Consider the following 7,500-nt stretch of genomic DNA (forward strand, 5'->3'; position numbering starts at 1 on the left):
GTGTGTGTGTGTGTGTCTTTTCGAGGCAGTCGTGCTTGAAAGAAAGCACACAGCGTAGGTGGACACTCGTGGTTGTGTGGCTTATCATGATTTGTCATGGGTGGCCTTTTGACATGCCTTTTGTGGCAGTGTAGAGGTGTGTGTGTGTGTGTGTGTGTGTGTGTGTGTGTGTGTGTGTGTGTGTGTGTGTGTGTGTGTGTGTGTGTGTGTGTGTGTGTGTGTGTGTGTGTGTGTGCGTGCACGTGCATGCCTACACATGTGTGGGTGTACTGTACATCAGAGAATCAATGTTGCCATGTGTGCATACCTGTGCATATTGTGTGTATTTGTGTGCGTGTGTGTAGTTGTGTGTTTGTCAGTGTGTCAGCGTGCATCTCTCCAAGACAAAAAAAGAGACAGAGAAGGGAAAACAAGAGAAAAATTAAAAATTAAACACATCACCAGGGATGTGGCACCGCCGCACATAGGCTTCGAGTTCATGTGTGCGGTATGAATGAACACAGAAGCCTCATCAATCATTTTCTTTTGTGAAACCCCCTCCGAGAACACACACACACACACACACACGCACACGCACACGCACACGCACACGCACACGCACACACACACACACACACAATCTCTCTCTCTCTCTCTCTCTCTGTCTCTCTCTCTCTCTGCATGTATCCATCCCTCCCTTGTCTCTCTCTTCTCCATCTGTTTCAAAGGGACTCAGCAGCTACTGCAGTGACAGCCACAGACAGTTAGACAGGTGTGCCGGCTGATGAATGCCGTCGCAGGTCCTGCTGCTGCTGCTGTTACCATGTCACCTTTTCCCTTCCCCAATTCCCCCTCCCTCCCTCCCTCCGTCTTAGCTTCTCTCTCTTCCTCTCATCTCCACTTCGTTTTCTCCATCTCACTAACCCCTTTTCTCCCACTCTGTGTCTTTCTATGTCACTCATCTCCACATCTCTCTCTCCCTCTCTCTATCTCCATCTCTATCCCTCCCTCTTACTCATCCTCATATCTCTCTCTCTCTCTCTCTCTCTAACAACCCCCCCCCCCCCTCCCCATCTCCACAGGCGTTCTCTCAGCCCTGAATGAACAGAGCCAGAGAAGGGGGGATTGGAGGGTGACATAGGGGTGAAGAGGAAGACAAACATGTCTGTCATCCACCATTAATGCTGATTCCTTTTCTCTGTCTCTTCGCCTCAGTCTCCATGTCTCTCTCTCTCTCTTCCCCTACACTCCACTCCATACTGCTATCATTAGAGACTGGAGCCCACATGTATGGTTTACAATTAGTGCAGTGCAACACCCCCCCCCCCCACACACACACACACACACACTCACACATTCAAGAAGTCGATGTGCACACAAATCAGCTCCTCAGCCTTATCTGAAAGCTGAGGCTCCTATAACTCAATGACGTCCCCGATATGAAAAAGACAAAAGACGGCGCTGGCATTTCCTAATCTCTTTGTAATTTCCTACAAACGCAGCGACGGCGATGCCGCTAGCAGCACTTGCAGGCGCCCCGTGGCCCACAGCCCTTTCTCCTGACGCCACTCATTCAATTTGGACAGACCAGGCAAAAAGGTCATCCTCCTCCTTCCCGGCACCGAAGAAGAAGAAGAAGAAGAAGAAGAAGAAGAAGAAGAAGAAGAAGAAGAAGAAGAAGAAGAAGAAGAAGAAGAAGAAGAAGAAGAAGAAGAAGAAGAAGAAGAAGAAGAAGAAGAAGAAGAAGAAGAAGAAGAAGAAGAAGAAGAAGGAGGAGTCTGGAAAGGCAGAGATACAGTGCCTTCAAAAAGTCTACACACCCCTCCTCAAATGCCAAGTTTTTGTGATGTAAAAAATGACAGAAAGACAAATTAATTCACAGCTTTTTCCACCTTCAATCTAAACTATTAACCTGTACAATGCAATTGCGAAACAAGCATAAAGCTTTAAAGGGAAACAATGGAAAATAAAAAACTTCAATTAACATGGTTGCATAAATATACACACCCTTAAATTAATACTTAGTTGCAGCACCTTTGGGCTTGTCTGGGCTATTCCAAAACCTCAATCTTATTCTAGTGAAGCCTTGTTTTTCTAGACTTAGGCGTGTGCTTGGAGAAATTGTCGTTCTGAAAGATTAGTTCCTCTGCATCTTCACCTTTCTACCAGGGGGGCGACGGTTTTGTGCCACTACCACGGCACCTGTCGAAATTTTCATAATTCCCTCCTCCCTAATGAAGGCCCTAGTTACAGCTGAAGAAAAACAGCACAAAAGAACAATGCTGCCACCACCATACTTCATGTTAGGTATGGTGTTATTGCGGTGATGTTTTGCGCCAAAAATACCATTTTGAATTATGACCAAAAATTTCAATCTTGGTGAGGTAAATTTTGCAAAAAATACTTCTGTAATCTCCCAAATGCATGTGTGAAGATGTGTTATGGTCAGGTGAAACTGAGGTTGAACATTTTGGACATAATTCCAAAAGGTATTTTTGGCACAAAACATCACCGAAGTAACACCATACCTAACATGAAGTACGGTGGTGGCAGCATTGTTCTTTTGTGCTCTTTTTCTTCAGCTGTAACTGGGGCCTTCATTAGGGAGGAGGGAATTATGAAAATTTCCACAGGGGCCGTGGTAGTGGCACAAAATCTTTGGCCCCCTGGTTTAAAGGTGAAGATGCAGAGGAACCAATCTTTCAGAACGACAATTTCTCCAAGCACACACCTAAATCTACAAAAGAATGGCTTCACCAGAATAATATTGAGGTTTTGGAATGACCCAGACAAGCCAAAGGTGCTGCAACTAAGTATTAATTTAAAGGTGTGTATATTTATGCAACCATGTTAATTGAAGTTTTTTATTTTCTATTGTTTCCATTTAAAGCTTTATGCTTGTTTCTCAATTGCATTGTACAGGTTAATAGTTAAGATAGAAGGTGGAAAAAGCTGTGAATTTATTTGTCTTTCTGTCATTTTTTACATCACAAAAACCTGACATTTGAAGAGGGGTGTGTAGACTTTTTGAAGGCACTGTATGTAGTTTTTTTGTGGAGTGTTCTTTGTGTGTGAGCAATGCTGGGAAGAAAGGCATTGGACGTCACCAATGTCTGAACATGAGGCACCCTATTATTATTCATGACAGAGAAAAAGTGCAGGTCCGATTTGTTTGGCCATCACTTCACAGGACATAGCACATGTATCCTCAGCATTTTACCCATCACAATGGCCATGACAACAGCATCCGGGGAAGGCCAGAGCTCAGGGACGGTAACATGGGTTAGACCAGGGCTTCTCAACAGTTTTTGAATAAACGCCCCCAGGACATCATCATAAGCCTGCCAACGCCCCCCATTAGTATTACAAAATGAAATGAACTAATGCTCCCCAGTTTCCGCTTAGCTGTATCCCTCTCAACCCCCAATACCCCCACCGAAGGCTCCCCAGTGCCCCCCTTGAAAAAAACTAGATTACACTACACTGCAACCCACTGAGGTATCGGTAACAGGATTCAAACGTGCAAACATTTGACTCCACATTTGAAGATTTGAAGTGCCACCATTTAACACCTCAATCATAAGGTAGTCAAGGTGCAACAGTCCTGCAATTGCCTCATGATGATGGTGGCCATATGAGCAATAAATCCTGAATAAACAAACACTGCTGCATACAGTGCCTATAAAAAGTCAAGACACTCCTTTTCACATTCCAGGGTTTTGTGATGAAAAATAGTCTCACAACTTTTGTCACCCTTACTGTAAACTATAACCTTTACAATACAATTGAAAAACAAACGTAAAAAAAGAAAATAAATAACTTGTTATTGATATATTGTTAGTGATATATTGTTGCAGCACCTTTGGCATTTGAACAAGGGTCTGTAGACTTTTTACAGGCACTGTATTAGCACAATGTGTGGGAGCTTGCATAATGATTAATGTAACCATCTCAAAGTGTCGGGTGTCTATTTAGGATTCTGACTTCACCTATCTGAAGTCTACTGAGTGCATTTCATCACCTTTGTGTCTTCTTCAATGTAGACAATGTTTGGTTTCAGGTTGCAGTATAATGACTGTGAGAAACAACTTGATACACAGTATGGGATGATACCACCATGGTCTACACTGGTTTTGAAGTGGACCTCCCTGGCCTGGTGTCAACATCCTGCTGCAACCGCCTTGTGCATGCAGGGGGTCAAAGACAGACAATCAACAAGCTAACCATGATGTGAACCTTTGGTATAGTTCATGGTCCAAGGCTTTAAAAAAGTGTGTGTGTGTGTGTGTGTGTGTGTGTGTGTGTGTGTGTGTGTGTGTGTGTGTGTGTGTGTGTGTGTGTGTGTGTGTGTGTGTGTGTGTGTGTGTGTGTGTGTGTGTGTGTGAGAGAGAGAGAGAGAGAGAGAGAGAGAGAGAGAGAGAGAGAGAGAGAGAGAGAGAGAGAGAGAGAGAGAGAGAGAGAGAGAGAGAGAGAGAGACAGACAGACAGACAGACAGACAGACAGACAGACAGAGGAGGATATACTCATATGAATAAGAAAGAAGAAAAGATACAGAGGGAATTAAGGAAGGAGGAATACAATGAAAGATGCAAAAAAGAAAGTAAGACACAACATTCAATTGGTTCTGCTTGATGCAGGCAGAGCCCTTTGCTACAGACTGTTAGTCCATGGCACCTTTCGCCCTCTGCTACTTAGCCTCAGTGTAGGCAGCCCGAATGGAAACGACTGAGAGGGGAGGGAAGTGGGAGGAAAAACCGAGAGGATCGTGCTGGCATTGCCAATGAGAACCAAGCGCAGAGACAGAGAGAAAGCCGGCAGCTTAGAAACAATGAACCAAAGAAAAGAAGAAAAAAAGAAGACAGGAGAAGGGGAGGAAGAGGATCAGGAAGAAAGGAGAGATAAAAACAAAACAAGGGGGGTCCACGGGAGGAAGGGGGAGAGTTGTCTAGGATGCGGCGCGAGGAGAGCACCAATAGATGATATTAAACGCAGTGACCTTTTCAAAGAGGCATCGCTAGTCTAGTCACACGAAACGGCAATTTATGAGGAGGGGAAACGTTCATTTACCAGCAATGAGCGTCATTCAATCACCCTGACAGCAGGCTGCGGCGGAAAACAGGGAGATGCAGAGAAATGGAGAGAAAGAGATAGAGAGGGGGAAGAGGAGATCGAGAGATGGTGAAAGGAAGAGAGAAAGGAAGAGAGAAAGGCAGAGCAAACATCCAGAGAGAGAGAGAGAGAGAGAGAGAGAGAGAGAGAGAGAGAGAGAGAGAGAGAGAGAGAGAGAGAGAGAGAGAGAGAGAGAGAGAACCCTGCAGTCTGGAGACTACAAGAGGAGAGGGGGGAGAGAGTAAGAAAGAAAAAGGGGGAAAAAAGTAAACTTTAGAAAAGGATAACGGCAGCCAGTAAGCTCAAAAGAACAGCAGATAAATATGGTAAGAGGGAGATAAAGAAATACATCACAAGGGAGAAGAGAGGAGAAGAAAAATAAGGCGATGGGAAGGACACTGCAGTGAAAAGAAGTATTAAAGAAAATACTTTTTAATACAAAGCAGATAGAGAGAGGGAGAGGGAGGGAGAGAGAGAGATGCAGAGTTCTCCCAGGAGAAAATGTTTTAAATCTGTAGAAAAAGATACCAAAAAGATTCTGAAATCTCTGAAAACAGGAATCACAATGTCTTCTTTGAACAGCAATAGCAAGGACGGGCCAACCGCTCTAGGTGTACCAAATGTCACTGAATGCCACGACGGACAGAGGACATTGGATAGACACCAACAAAACGAACACACACAAGTCCATACAATTTCAGAACACAACACACCCACACTTACCACTCTTACACATCACATACACACACACGCACGCACACACTCACAAAATCACATTATTTCAGAACACGGCATGCATTTTTGTAGTATGGAAGCTACAGACACAAATACAGAAAATGTGGAGCGATAAGAGGGCTGTTGACATGGGAACCCTTCACAAGCATCATACCACAACACACACACACACACACACACACACACACACACACACACACACACACACACACACACACACACACACACACACACACACACACACACACACACACACACACACACACACACACACACACACACGCACACACACACACACACACACACGCGCGCGCACACACACGCGCACGCACGCACGCACGCACGCACGCACGCACACGCACAGGAACAAACAAGCAAGAGGAAACACAAACTACACCAATGGCGTATTTGTCATTGAGGAAAGGGAGGACGATCCTCCCTCAAAATAATAAAGCCATATCTTCCAGTATAAATTACAGAAAACAAAACATTTATTATATCTTTGTTATATAATTGTTAGTATTTTATAGCTATTTAGCGATAAAAACATATACTTTAGCGCTTCTAATTCACAAAATAGACCTTGGAGGACCGTCCTCCCTTCCATCCTCATTGACTTCCATTATAAATGGTGAAATTTCGGCCGTAGCGCGGGCTTTACTTTTTAACATTGAAGTGAATGGAGCTTAGGGAGGACTTTCCTCCCTTTAGGCGGGTCTAGAGCCATGGAAGTAATCTGCCTATCAGCGAAGCTGAATTGATCAAAAGCCAATCAGAATATGACAAGTTGGGTTGACAGACGACAAGCATGGACTCGGTCGTCATGACAACGATATACAAATGTGAGAAGAATGCGGCAGCAGCCAGATAGTGGGAAGTTTGGAGTAATTGGCGAATGTTTTATGAACCCTTAATAAATACAAAGGAAAGATCGACTGTTTTCATGTTGTGAATCGCGCAATATCACTCCCTGGATTTAGATTGAAAACCGAATGGAAAGGTCAGTGTGTTTATATCAGTCACTCACGCCACTCGATCACTACACAATGCAAGCGACGCGCGGATGCAAACGCATTCATGATTCAAATGGTCGGACCATCACCAACGTTTTTAAAAGGTAGTCTTGTTTCAGCATGTCCTACGTGCACAAATAATAGTCTCAATGCTTGTCTTTGCGTTTCTCATTCGTGCTTTTCCCCCAAAAGAGGGTTATTTACAAATGGCAATAAGAATGCTTTTGGCTGCACATGAATGCACTGACCCTAGACTGGCGTTCTTTTCTCCCTCCTCAAGACGAGAAACATGACAGAAGTTTAGCCAGAGACTTTTTATGAAGAGCTTCGTGCTAACATGTAGCCTACATCATGTTATGTAGTTTCATTTGGGTGGAATTAGGAACACTAGGCATGGATTTACAAAGTAATCTGTACAACGTATTTTTTGTGAAATAGCCAGATGCACCCTGTTCCATACGCTTGCCAGCTCCTCCTTCCACAGCTGTCGCTCTCGCAGGTAGGCCTACCGTCAAAAGCAAAACGGATAGGCGACCATAACCATAGGCCACGTACCACGTTACGGATCATAAATAAGATGTTAAAAATAAGATAATGGAGGGGGTTTACAATGTTTAAAAATCTGTAAGAATTTGTTGGAAGGAGTTGAGTGTAAAACCCTTA

General features: G+C 44.1%; 1 protein-coding gene across 1 annotated transcript in view; it reads right to left on the bottom strand.

Moving 5' to 3' along the window:
• Positions 1-7,500, bottom strand: part of drosha (drosha ribonuclease III) — a 167,964-nt gene that overhangs the window by 2,350 nt on the left and 158,114 nt on the right. The gene's annotated exons all lie outside the window — the stretch shown is intronic.

Source organism: Engraulis encrasicolus, chromosome 9 (assembly GCF_034702125.1).
Source record: "Engraulis encrasicolus isolate BLACKSEA-1 chromosome 9, IST_EnEncr_1.0, whole genome shotgun sequence".
NCBI classification, from domain to species: Eukaryota; Metazoa; Chordata; class Actinopteri; order Clupeiformes; family Engraulidae; genus Engraulis; species Engraulis encrasicolus.